The 13750-nt window shown below is 46.9% G+C and overlaps 1 non-coding gene across 1 annotated transcript; it reads right to left on the bottom strand.

Moving 5' to 3' along the window:
- Positions 1-996: 996 nt before the first annotated feature.
- On the bottom strand, positions 997-1079 carry trnal-uaa (transfer RNA leucine (anticodon UAA)). The gene has a single exon. It is a non-coding gene; the product is annotated as a tRNA-Leu (tRNA).
- Positions 1080-13750: the final 12671 nt, after the last annotated feature.

The following is a 13750-nucleotide window of genomic DNA, read 5'->3' as shown; positions in this document are numbered from 1 at the left end:
GTGTGAAAAAAGATCTCCTCATCTCGGTTTTAAAGGATTTCCCCCTTATCCTTAAGCTGTGACCCCTTGTCCTGGACTTCCCCAACATCGGGAACAATCTTCCTGCATCTAGCCTGTCGAACCCCTTAAGAATTGTGTAAGTTTCTATAAGATCCCCTCTCAATCTCCTAAATTCTAGAGAGTATAAACCAAGTCTATCCAGTCTTTCTTCATAAGACAGTCCTGACATCCCATGAATCAGTCGGGTGAACCTTCTCTGCACTCCCTCTATGGCAATAATGTCCTTCCTCAGATTTGGAGACCAAAACTGCACGCAATACTCCAGGTGTGGTCTCACCAAGACCCTGTACAACTGCAGTAGAACCTCCCTGCTCCTATACTCAAATCCTCTTGCTATGAAAGCCAACAAACCATTCGCTTTCTTCACTGCCTGCTGCACCTGCATTCCTACCTTCAATGACTGGTGTACCATGACACCCAGGTCTCGCTGCATCACCCCCTTTCCCAATCGGCCACCATTTAGATAATAGTCTGCTTTCCCGTTTTTGCCACCAAAATTGATAACCTCACATTTATCCACATTATACTGCATCTGCCAAACATTTGCCCACTCACCCAGCCTATCCAAGTCACTTTGCAGTCTCCTAGCATCCTCCTCACAGCTGACACTGCCCCCCAGCTTAGTGTCATCCGCAAACTTGGAGATATTGCCTTCAATTCCCTCATCCAGATCATTAATATTGGGAAGGGAATGGACGGGAGACGTTTTTGGTTGGGATATTTCTTCAGGTTGAACTTTCCGTGGTCTATAGGTGGACGAGACACACGGTGGATTTGAATTTGCGGTGCCAACCTCTCCGACCCACAATCTTTCAGAAAAGAGGTGATCGCTCAGCCCCTGGAGATGGTTCCCTCTTGCACCCGGGCATTCATATTCTGCGCCGCATTGTTTGACGAGTTGCCTCAGAAAAATGGAAACGAAGATGAAATGACAGCTACCAGGAGTGGGGTTCGAACCCACGTGAACTCTCGTTCATTGGATCTTAAGTCCAACGCCTTAACCGCTCGGCCATCCTGGTTTGTCGGAGGGGACCGGTGTACCGAGTTGAAACAACTTGCCCAAGGAAGAATCTTGTCAAATCCCGAATGAAACGGGTAGAATTACGGATGTAACGCGATATAAAATCAGAGGCACGAGAAAGTGGGCAGATGCGTGGCAGATGCAGTATAATATAGATAAATGTGAGGTTATTCTCTTTGGCGGCAAAAACAAGGGGCAGATTATTATCTCAATGGGGTTAGGCTAGGTAAGGGGGAGGTGCAGCGAGACCTGGGTGTCCTTGTACACCAGTCACTGAAAGTTGGCGTGCTGGTACAGCAGGCAGTGAAGAAAGCTACTGGAATGTTGGCCTTCATAACAAGAGCATTTCAGTATAGGACAAGATAGATTCTTCTGCAGTTGTATAGGGCTCTGGTAAGGCCACATCTGGAGTATTGTGTACAGTTTTGACGAAGGACATCCTTGTGATTGAGGCAGAGCAGCGTAGATTCACGAGATTGATCTCAGGGATGGCGGGACTGTCATATGAGGAAAGATTGAAAAGACTAGGCTTGTATTCACTGGAGTTTAGAAGGATGAGGGTGAATCTGATAGAAACATATAAAATTATAAAAGGACTGGACAAGCTGGATGCAGGAAAAATGCGAGTCCAGAACCTGGGGCCACAGTCCTAGAATAAAGGGGCGGTCATTTAAGACTGAGGTGAGAAAAAACCTTTTCACCCAGAGAGTTGTGAATTTGTGGAATTCCCTGCCACAGCAAATCACTGAATGGATTTAAGAGAAACATAGAAAATAGGTGCAGGAGTAGGCCATTGGGCCCTTCGAGCCTGCACCGCCATTCAAAAGGATCATGGCTGATCATCCAACTCAGTATCCCGTACCTGCCTTCTCTCCATACGCCCTGATCCCTTTAGCCACAAGGGTCACATCTAACTCCCTCTTAAATATAGCCAATGAACTGGCCTCAACTACCTTATGTGGCAGAGAATTCCACAGAGAGAGTTAGGCGGAGCTCTCGGGGCTAGTGGAATCAAGGGATATGGGCAGAAGGCAGGCACGGGTTATTGATTGGGAACGATCAGCCATGATCACAATGAATGGCGATGCTGGAGAATGGCCTCCTCCTGCACCTATTTTATATGTTTCTATGTTTCTATATATGTAAAACATTTATTTGCCTTTGCCTAAGTTAAACCTAGGGGGAAAACTGTCAAACACAACCATACCAATGGTTTCAATCCTCACTTCCTCGCACTTTGGCCCCTTACACACCGGCTTTCAGCTGCTAGGCTCCCGAGTAACGTTTCCTCCTAATCGGAGGAAGGACATTCTTGCCATAGAGGGAGTACATAGAAGGTTCACCAGACTGATTCCTGGGATGTCAGGACTTTCATAGGAAGAACGATTTGATAGACTCGGCTTGCTCGCTAGAATTTAGAAGATTGAGGGGGGGGGGGGGGGGGGGTTATAGAAACTTACAAAATTCTTAAGGGGTTGGACAGGTTAGATACAGGAAGATTGTTCCCGATGTTGGGGAAGTCCAGAACACGGGGTCACAGTTTAAGGATAAGGGGGAAATCTTTTAGGACCGAGATGAGAAAATCATTTTTTACACACAGAGAGTGGTGAATCTGGGGAATTCTCTGCCACAGAAGCTAGTTGAGGCCACAGTTCATTGGCTATATTTAAGAGATGTGCCCTTTTGGATAAAGGGATCAGGGGGTGTGGAGAGAAAGCAGGTACAGGATACTGAGTTGGATGATCAGCCATGATCATATTCAATGGCGGTGCAGGCTCGAAGGGCCGAATGGCCTCTACTCCTGCACCTATTTTCTATGTTTCTATGTTTTCCTCCTTGTTTGCTCCCCCCCCACCTGATCATACACTTGTGACAAGTCGTGGCGAAAGGCATTACACCAGAATGGTGTTGAACAGTCGGTGGAAACTTTACATTATCTGAAAAGTCAGTAGAAACTTTACATTGTCTGAAGAGTGTCAATGCATTCCCCCTCCCCCCTACCTCGTGGTGGGCTGGTCTTAAGTAAACGGGCTCACATTGCGTGGATTATGACAACCCATCCAATCCGGCGTCAGATGCACGTCACATTGCCTCCTAAAGACATCAGCATCTGGCGTCCGATATCAGATGCGGGGCGGCGAGATCTTGAAAACAACTAACTCTTCTCCGTTTGCCATGTGGTCTACGTGTTCTTTGCTCGTAATAACGTTGGTCCTGCCGAGTAAGTCTGCGTTTGAACGCTCAGTATGTGCACCTAGGCTCTGATAAGATGGAAGTTTGCCACATTATAGCACGCACAGATAGGGTAGAATGTCAAAACACATTTTCCCAAGGTTGACGTGTCAAAGTCTGGAGGGCGCAGCTTTAAGGTGAAAGTGGCAATGTTTAAAGGAGATGTTTTAAGGGGCAAAGGGGTAACGGGTGCCTGGCACACACTGCAAGGGCGTGCCAATGCAGGCATAGATGAATGTGGTGTTTACTAGATTATTAGGTAAGCATATGACAATAGGCAATAGACAATAGGTGCAGGATTATGCAATGCGCCCCTTCAAGCCAGCACCGCCATTCAATATGATCACGGCTGATCATTCTCAATCAGTACCCCGTTCCTGCCTTCTCCCCACATCCCCTGACTCCGCTATCTTTAAGAGCCCTATCTAGCTCTCTCTTGAAAGCATCCAGAGAACCGGCTTCCAGCGCCCTCTGAGGCAGAGAATTCCACAAACTCACAACTCCCTGTGAGAAAAAGTGTTTCCTCATCTCCGTTCTAAATAGTTTACCCCTTATTCTTAAACGGTGACTCCTGGTTCTGGACTCCCCCAACATCGGAAACATGTTTCCTGCCTCGATCGTGGCCAAACCCTTCATAATCTTATATGTTTCAGTTAGATATCCTCTCATCCTTCTAAACTCCAGAGTGTACAAACCCAGCCGCTCCATTCTCTCAGCATATGACAGTCCCGCCATTCCGGGAATTAACCTTGTAAACCTACGCTGCGCTCCCTCAATAGCAAGAATGTGGATAAACAGGGAATGGAGGGATAGGTATTATGTTGGAGCAAGTGAGATTAGTTTATTTTAGCATTGTGCTCGGCGCGGATATTGTGAAGGGAGGTCTGTTCCTGTGCTGTACAGATCGATGTTATTTGTTGGTTATTTGTTGTGGACTTTCAGCTTCATCGCATGTTATTTTTCGGTTTATTACAGGAAGCTACGGGGAAGAGTCCATGTCTCAATATCCGCCTGAACTCACTGTTGTTGAAGGACAGGCCGTAATACTTAATTGCAATTACCCCAAATCTTTCAATCATCAGGTCGCTTTCTGGTACATTCAGAACGGTGGGCAAGCGCCGAAATATCTACTGAAAAAATTTAATATCGACATCGGAGATGAGGCTCGCGATTTTCCAGAGAGGTTTTCTGCTGCTTACCACAAAGGGAATCTCTCGATACCTTTAAGTATCTCCGGCGCCCTTGTCTCGGATTCCGCCGTGTATCTCTGCGCCATGAGGCCCACGCTGCGGCATAGATGCGGCTGATCCGAACAAAAACTCTCTCCCGTCATTTCACTCGAAGCTTCACCAGAGGGCGCTCTCTTCCATCTTCCAAAAACACTCCACCCCAAAATAGAACCTGACCCTCAAACACGAAGCGCAGAGATTCATCTCCCAACTTACGTCACATTTTTGTTTATTTGTTCTTATTCCTACTTGTCGACTTGTCGAGGCGCGAGGAGGCAAATGTGTGGATGATCTTTTCGAGGTCATCAAACTGGAGGAATTGTTTTATTTTAGCTATTGTCCGAAGCTGGAAGAAGCTAGCTTTTACCACGGCATTGACTTGTTTGTCAAATTTCAATGCTGAGTGAAATATCACGCCAAGGTTTTTGACGTGAGGTTTGAGTAGTGGAGTAAGGCTTTCAAGGCTGCCTGTTATCGTCTTGATTAATTCAGAGGGACCGAGATGAATGACCTCAGACTTACTTTCGTTTAGTTGGAGGAAGTTCTGGGCCATCCAACGCTTTATATCCTCGAGGCAGCGGGCAACGTTAAGTAGATTTGATCGGTTGTTGGGTTTCAGGGGGAGATAGAGTTATGTATCATCTGCGTAGCAATGGAAGGAAATACCGTGCCTTTGAATGACTTGGCCTAAGCGGAGCATATACAGGGAGAAGAGAATGGGGCCAAGGATGGAACAGCGCCATCAATACCAACCCCGTGCCGGAGACGGTCAATTAGGATGACGTGGTCGACAGTATCAAACGCTGTGCTGAGGTCCAGAAGGAGCAGGTTTGCACAGTCGCTGAAGTCAACGGTGAGCAGTCGGCCATTATGTACCATATAACCATATAACAATTACAGCACGGAAACAGGCCATCTCGGCCCTACAAGTCCGTGCCGAACAACTTGTTTTCCCCTTAGTCCCACCTGCCTGCACTCATACCATAACCCTCCATTCCCTTCTCATCCATATGCCTATCCAATTTATTTTTAAATGATACCAACGAACCTGCCTCCACCACTTCCACTGGAAGCTCATTCCACACCGCTACCACTCTCTGAGTAAAGAAGTTCCCCCTCATATTACCCCTAAACGTTTGTCCCTTAATTCTGAAGTCATGTCCTCTTGTTTGAATCGTCCCTATTCTCAAAGGGAAAAGCTTGTCCTCATCAACTCTGTCTATCCCTCTCATCATTTTAAAGACCTCTATCAAGTCCCCCCTTAACCTTCTGCGCTCCAGAGAATAAAGACCTAACTTATTCAACCTATCTTTGTAACTTGGTTGTTGAAACCCAGGCAACATTCTAGTAAATCTCCTTTGTACTCTCTGTATTTTGTTGACATCCTTCCTATAATTGGGCGACCAAAATTGTACACCATACTCCAGATTTGGTCTCACCAATGCCTTGTACAATTTTAAGATTACATCCCAGCTTCTATACCCATGTACCTTCAACAACGCAGACTCTCTGCTGCGGTGGGCACTGAAACCTGATTGGAAAGTTTGCAAGATAGTATTTTGGTGAAGGACGACTTAAAATTACCTTTTCAAGTGCTTTTGAGAGGAATATCATACACTTGTGACAAGTCGTGGCGAAAGGCATTACACCAGTACTCGGTGAAAATCATTCAACGATGTTCAAAACCCACAGAATGGTGTTGAACAGTCAGTAGAAACTTTACATTATCTGAAGAGTGTCACTGCATTCCCCCTCCCCCCTACCTCGTGGTGGGCGGATCTTAAGTAAACGGGCTCACATTGCGCGGGTTATGACAACCCATCCAATCCGGCGTCAGATGCACGTCACATTGCCTCCTAAAGACATCAGCATCTGGCGTCCGATATCAGATGCGGGGCGGCGAGATCTTGAAAACAACTAACACTTCTCCGTTTGCCATGTGGTCTACATGTGCTTTGCTCGTAATAACCTTCGTTCTGCCGAGTAAGTCTGCGTTTAAACGCTCAGTATGTGCACCTAGACTCTGATAAGATGGAAGTCTGCAACAATATAGCGCGCACAGATAGGGTAGAATGTTAAAACACATTTTCCCAAGGTTGAAGTATCAAAGTCTGGAGGGCGCAGCTTTAAGGTGAAAGTGGCAATCTTTAAAGGAGACGTTCGGGGCAAAGGGGTAACGGGTGCCTGGCACACACTGCAAGGGCGTGCCAATGCAGGCATAGATGAATGTGGTGTTTACCAGATTATTAGGTAAGGATATGACAATAGACAATAGACAATAGGTGCAGGAGTAGGCCATTCGCCCCTTCAAGGCAGCACCGCCGTTCAATGTGATTAGAATTAGAATTCGATCCATTATTTGGATCCTATGCTCATGGCTGATCATCCAAAATCAGTACCCCGTCCTGCCTTCTCACCATATCCCCTGCTATCTTTAGCAGCCCTATCTAGTTCTTGAAAGCAACCAGAGAACCGGCCTGCACCGCTCTGCGGCAGAGAATTCCACAAACTCACAACTCCCTGTGCGAAAAAAAGTGTTTCCTCATCTCCGTTGTAAATATCTTACCCCTTATTCTTAAACGATGGCTCCTGGTTCTGGACTCTCCCAACATCGGAAACATGTTTCCTGCCTCTAGCGTGTCCAAACCATTAATAATCCTATATGTTTCAGTATGATTCCCTCTCATCTTTCTGAATTTCAGAGTGTACAAGCCCAGCCGCTCCATTCTCTCAGGATATGACAGTCCCTCCATTCCGGGAATTAACCTTGTAAACCTACGCTGCGCTCCCTCAATAGCAAGAATGTGGATAAACAGGGAATGGAGGGATAGGTATTATGTTGGAGCAAGTGAGATTAGTTTATTTTAGCATTGTGCTCGGCGCGGATATTGTGAAGGGAGGTCTGTTCCTGTGCTGTACAGATCGATGTTATTTGTTGGTTATTTGTTGTGGGCTTTCAGCTTCATCGCATGTTATTTTTCGCTTTATTACAGGAAGGTACGGGGAAGAGTCCATGTCTCAATATCCGCCTGAACTCACTGTTGTTGAAGGACAGGCCGTAATACTTCATTGCAATTACCCCAAATCTTCCAATAATTATGTCGCTTTCTGGTACATTCAGAACGGTGGGCAAGCGCCGAAATATTTACTGAAAAAATTTAATATCGACATCGGAGATGAGGCTCGCGATTTTCCAGAGAGGTTTTCTGCTGCTTACCACAACGGGAATCTCTCGATACCTTTAAGTATCACCGGCGTCCTTGTCTCGGATTCCGCCGTGTATCTCTGCGCCATGAGGCCCACGCTGCGGCATAGAAGCGGCTGATCCGAACAAAAACTCTCTCCCGTCATTTCACTCGAAGCTTCACCAGAGGGCATTCTCTCTTCCATCTTCCAAAAACACTCCACCCCAAAATAGAACCTGACCGTCAAACACGAAGCGCAGACATTCATCTCCCAACTTACGTCACATTTTGTTTATTTGTTCTTATTCCTACTTGTCGACTTGTCGAGGCGCGAGGAGGCAAATGCGTGGATGATCTTTTCGAGGTCATCAAGTCGTGGCCAAAGGCATTACACCAGTACTCGGTGAAAATCATTCAACAATGTTCAAAACCCACAGAATGGTGTTGAACAGTCAGTAGAAACTTTACATTATTTGAAGAATGTCACTGCATTCCCCCTCCCCCTCCCCCTTCCACCCACCTCGTGGTGGGCGGATCTTAAGTAAACCGGCTCACATTGCGTGGGTTATGACAACCCATCCAATCCGGCGTCAGATGCACGTCACATTGCCTCCTAAAGACATCAGCATCTGGCGTCCGATATCAGATGCGGGGCGGCGAGATCTTGAAAACAACTAACTCTTCTCCGTTTGCCATGTGGTCTACGTGTTCTTTGCTCGTAATAACGTTGGTCCTGCCGAGTAAGTGTGCGTTTGTGCACCTAGACTCTGATAAGATGGAAGTTTGCCACATTATAGCACGCACAGTTAGGGTAGAATGTCAAAACACATTTTCCCAAGGTTGACGTGTCAAAGTCTGGAGGGCGCAGCTTTAAGGTGAAAGTGGCAATCTTTAAAGGAGACGTTCGGGGCAAAGGGGTAACGGGTGCCTGGCACACACTGCAAGGGCGTGCCAATGCAGGCATAGATGAATGTGGTGTTTACTAGATTATTAGGTAAGCATATGCCAATAGGCAATAGACAATAGGTGCAGGAGTAGGCCATTCGCCCCTTCAAGCCAGCTCCGCCATTCAATGTGATCATGGCTGATCATTCTCAATCAGTACCCCGTTCCTGCCTTCTCCCCATATCCCCTGACTCCGCTATCTTCAAGAGCCATATCTAGCTCTCCCTTGAAAGGAACCAGAGAACCGGCCTCCACCGCTCTGGGACAGGGAATTCCACAACGAAACAATTCCCTGTGTGTAAAAACGTGTTTCCTTATCTCCGTTCTAAATATCTTACCCCTTATTCTTAAACGGTGACTCCTCGTTCTGGACTCCCCCAACATCGGAAACATGTTTCCTGCCTCCATCGTGTCCAAACCCTTCATAATCTTATATGTTTCAGTTAGATATCCTCTCATCCTTCTAAATTCCAGAGAATACAAACCCAGCCGCTCCGTTCTCTCAGGATATGACAGTCCCGCCATTCCGGGAATTAACCTTGTGAACCTACGCTGCGCTCCCTCAATAGCAAGAATATGGATAAACAGGGAATGGAGGGATAGGTATCATGTTGAAGCAAGTGAGATTAGTTTATTTTAGCATTGTGCTCGGCGCGGATATTGTGAAGGGAGGTCTGTTCCTGTGCTGTACAGATCGATGTTATTTGTTGGTTATTTGTTGTGGGCTTTCAGCTTCATCGCATGTTATTTTTCGCTTTATTACAGGAAGCTACGGGGAAGAGTCCATGTCTCAATATCCGCCTGAACTCACTGTTGTTGAAGGACAGGCCGTAATACTTCATTGCAATTACCCCAAATCTTACAATCATCAGGTCGCTTTCTGGTACATTCAGAACGGTGGGCAAGCGCCGAAATATCTACTGAAAAAATTTAATATCGACATCGGAGATGAGGCTCGCGATTTTCCAGAGAGGTTTTCTGCTGCTTACCACAAAGGGAATCTCTCGATATCTTTAAGTATCTCCGACGTCCTTGTCTCGGATTCCGCCGTGTATCTCTGCGCCATGAGGCCCACGCTGCGGCATAGAAGCGGCTGATCCGAACAAAAACTCTCTCCCGTCATTTCACTCGAACCTCCACCAGAGGGCGCTCTCTTCCATCTTCCAAAAACACTCCACCCCTTAGAATAAAGGGGAGGTCATTTAAGACTGAGGTGAGAAAAAAACGTTTTCACCCAGAGAGTTGTGAATTTGTGGAATTCCCTGCCACAGAGGGCAGTGGAGGACAAGTCACTGGACGGATTTAAGAGAGAGTTAGATAGAGCTCTAGGGGCTGGTGGAGTCAAGGGATATGGAGAGAAGGTAGGCACGAGTTATTGGTAGGGGACCATCAGCCATGATCATAATGAATGGCGGTGCTGGCTCGAAGGTCCGAATGGCCTCCTCCTGCACCAATTTTCTATGTTTCTATGTTTCTAATAGAATATTATCCTCAAACACGAAGCGCAGAGCCTCATCTTCCAACATACTTTACATTTTTCTGTTTGTTTTTATTCCTACTTGTCGACTGGCCTTTTTTTTGCATTCCCCGTCTAAATTCCATCTTTTATCCTCGCGGCTCCTGACGTGATTTTTCCCCATAATGCTCCGTAAGGCTCCTGCTCCCACCTCATAACACCGCGACATGCGTTTAACAAGTGATTCTGGAAAGGAGGGTTGGAAATCCTCTGAACTCAGTAGGAATATAATCAACCAACGGCGGCACAGTGGCGCAACTGGAAGTGCTGCAGCATCACTGCGCCAGGGTCCCGGGTTCGATTCTGAGCTGCTGTATCGTCTGCGTGGAGTTTGCAGGTTCTCCCTGTGATCGCGTGGGTTTCCGCCGGGTGCTCCGGTTTCCTCGCATAACCCAAGGACATGCTGGTTTGTAAGTTTATTGGGCTCTATAAACTGCCCCTGGTGTGTGGGGAGTGGAAGACAAAGCGGGATAATGTTCGCGAGTGCGAACGCATGATCGATGGTCTGCATGGACTCGATGGGCAGAAGGGCCTGTTTTTTCCGCGCTGTGTCTCTAAACTGAATTAAACCTTTTTCAAAACACAGAAATATTGCAGCGCGTTGGAAGAATGTTTGAGAGACTTCGCGATATCGGGATGCATGCCCGATGAATCATCAAATCCTTATATTAATGTTACAGCGTTACGTGATTAGGTCGCGTTAAGAACTTTAGAAGACGTTAAATAAAAGAGTAAAACCATGTCCCCCTTTTGTTCTTTTTGCTCCTACATTGGGACTGAAGATTCTCTGCATCACCCCATCTACCCCCCTCATTGTGTTATAAACCATTGTAAGATCACTCTCCGGCTTCCTGCCCTCCAAGGTATAAAATCACAGGCTGGACAACCTCTTCATCTGACTCAGGCCCCCGTGTTTCAAGTCGAGTCCGGAATCTGCAGGACAAACATATAAAACGGCCTGAAGAACTCAGCGTGTCCAGCAACAAATTAATTAAATTGAATCTGAGAACACCTGAGACAAGCGGTCAAGGATTCGCTGAAGACTCAAGGTCAATATCGCCCCTTTCTTCTTTCTACGCGTCTCAAGCAGATGTTATTGTTCTGTTGGGGCATGTATAAACCCTGTGGTCTGAGATTATTAATTGGAATATATTTCACACAATTACATCAAGAGGACACCGCACACCGGATAAGGAAATGATATAATTGAGCCAACTCTGTATTTCCTCGGGAGGCTATAGTCTATGTATCTATGTATCGCTGTAGATGTAACACGCCTTTACATAGAAACATAGAAACATAGAAATTAGGTGCAGGAGTAAAGGCCATTCTGCCCTTCGAGCCTGCACCGCCATTCAATATGACCATGGCTGATCATCCAACTCAGTATCCCGTACCTGCCCTCTCTCCATACCATCTGACCCCCTTAACCACAAGGGCCACATCTAACTACCTCTTAAATATAGCCAATGAACTGGCCTCAACTACCCTCTGTGGCAGAGAGTTCCAGAGATTCACCACTCTCTGTGTAAAAAAAAGTTCTTCTCATCTCGGTTTTAAAGGATTTCCCCTTATCCTTAAGCTGTGACCCCTTGTCCTGGACTTCCCCAACATCGGGAACAATCTTCCTGCATCTAGCCTGTCCACCCCCTTAAGAAGTTTTGTAAGTTTCTATAAGATCCCCTCTCAATCTCCTAAATTCTAGAGTGTATAAACCAAGTCTATCCAGTCTTTCTTCATAAGACAGTCCTGACATGCCAGGAATCAGTCTGGTGAACCTTCTCTGCACTCCCTCTATGGCAATAATGTGCTTCCTCAGATTTGGAGACCAAAACTGTACGCAATACTCCAGGTGTGGTCTCACCTAGACCCTGTACAACTGCAGTAGTACCTCCCTCCTCCTATACTCAAATCCTTTTGCTATGAAAGCCAACATACCATTCGCTTTCTTTACTGCCTGCTGCACCTGCATGCCTACCTTCAATGACTGGTGTACCATGACACCCAGGTCTCGCTGCATCTCCCCCTTTCCCAATCGGCCACCATTTAGATAATAGTCTGCTTTCCCGTTGTTGCCACCAAAATGGATAACCTCACATTTATCCACATTATACTGCATCTGCCAAACATTTGCCCACTCACCAAGCCTATCCAAGTCACCTTGCAGTCTCCTAGCATCCTCTTCACAGCTAACACTGCTCCCCAGCTTAGTGTCATCCGCAAACGTGGAGATATTGCCTTCAATTCCCTCATCCAGATCATTAATATATATTGTAAATAGCTGGGGTCCCAGCACTGAGCCTTGCGGTACCCCACTAGTCACTGCCTGCCATTGTGAAAAGGACCCGTTTACTCCTACTCTTTGCTTTCTGTTTGCCAGCCAGTTCTCTATCCACATCAATACTGAACCCCCAATGCAGTGTGCTTTAAGTTTGTATACTAATCTCTTATGTGGGATCATGTCGAAAGCCTTCTGGAATTCCAGATATAACACATCCACTGGTTCGCCCCGATCCACGCTACTAGTTACATCCTCGAAAAATTCTATAAATTTACCCGAGTATGGTCTCGCTCGGAAGCAGGCGGGCGTCACCGAAATCCAGAAAACGGAGAGACAGCCAGAGCGAGCACCACCGCAAATTGGAGGAACAGCACCTCATATTCCGCTTGGGGAGTCTGCATCCTGGTGGCATGAGCATTGAATTCTCACAATTCTGTTAGCCCTTGCCGTCTCCTCCCCTTCCTACCTCAGCCCTCGGGCTCCTCCTCCTCCTTTTGTCCTTTCTTCTCCCCGCCTCCCCCAACCCCCTATCAGTCTGAAGAAGGGTTTCGGCCCGAAACGTTGCCTATCTCCTTCGCTCCATAGATGCTGCTGCACCCGCTGAGTTTCTCCAGCATTTTTTGTCTACCACCAACCTTCAACACCCGCCTCCAGAACAACGCCATGTGTGTCCTGCTGATATTCATTCTTGTGTTTTCCGGTGGGTCTAGCCACAAAAAAAGCATCTTCGTTGCGTGCCGAGGATTTGATTTACCTCCCGAATGCTCACGACTTTGTGCTTTTTTTTTACAGGAGCCCGCGGGGGCGATGACGTGTCCCAGAAACCGGCGAAACTGGCGGCAGACGAAGGGCAGACAGTCGAGCTGAATGGCACATTTACCTCAGCTTACGACGGCAGAACTGCCTTCTGGTACGTCCAGTATCCAGGGGAAGCGCCGAGATATATACTGAAGAAATCAAACGTGTTCTTCCAACGATCTCCTGATTTCCCAGACAGGTTTTCTGCCGCTTTTTTCAAAGAGAGTAGGACGGTGACTTTGAACATCGCGGGAGCTCTCCTCTCAGATTCTGCCGTGTATCTCTGTGCCATGGAGCCCACACTGACTCAGAGAAGCAGCGGACCCGGACAAAAACCTGCCGAGGACATGCGACGAGATGTCACCAGAGGGCGCTCTCGCTGGTCATGTGGAAGTTAGCAGATATATCAGTTTCCCAGCATCCAAAGAAGTCGTGATTTAAACCTTCTTGTACGAATGGAACCACGATTCTCCGAACATAGAA

Source organism: Leucoraja erinacea, unplaced genomic scaffold, assembly GCF_028641065.1.
Source record: "Leucoraja erinacea ecotype New England unplaced genomic scaffold, Leri_hhj_1 Leri_773S, whole genome shotgun sequence".
NCBI classification, from domain to species: Eukaryota; Metazoa; Chordata; class Chondrichthyes; order Rajiformes; family Rajidae; genus Leucoraja; species Leucoraja erinaceus.
Note: the sequence above shows the minus strand (reverse complement) of the source record. Positions and strands in the feature narration are given on the sequence as shown.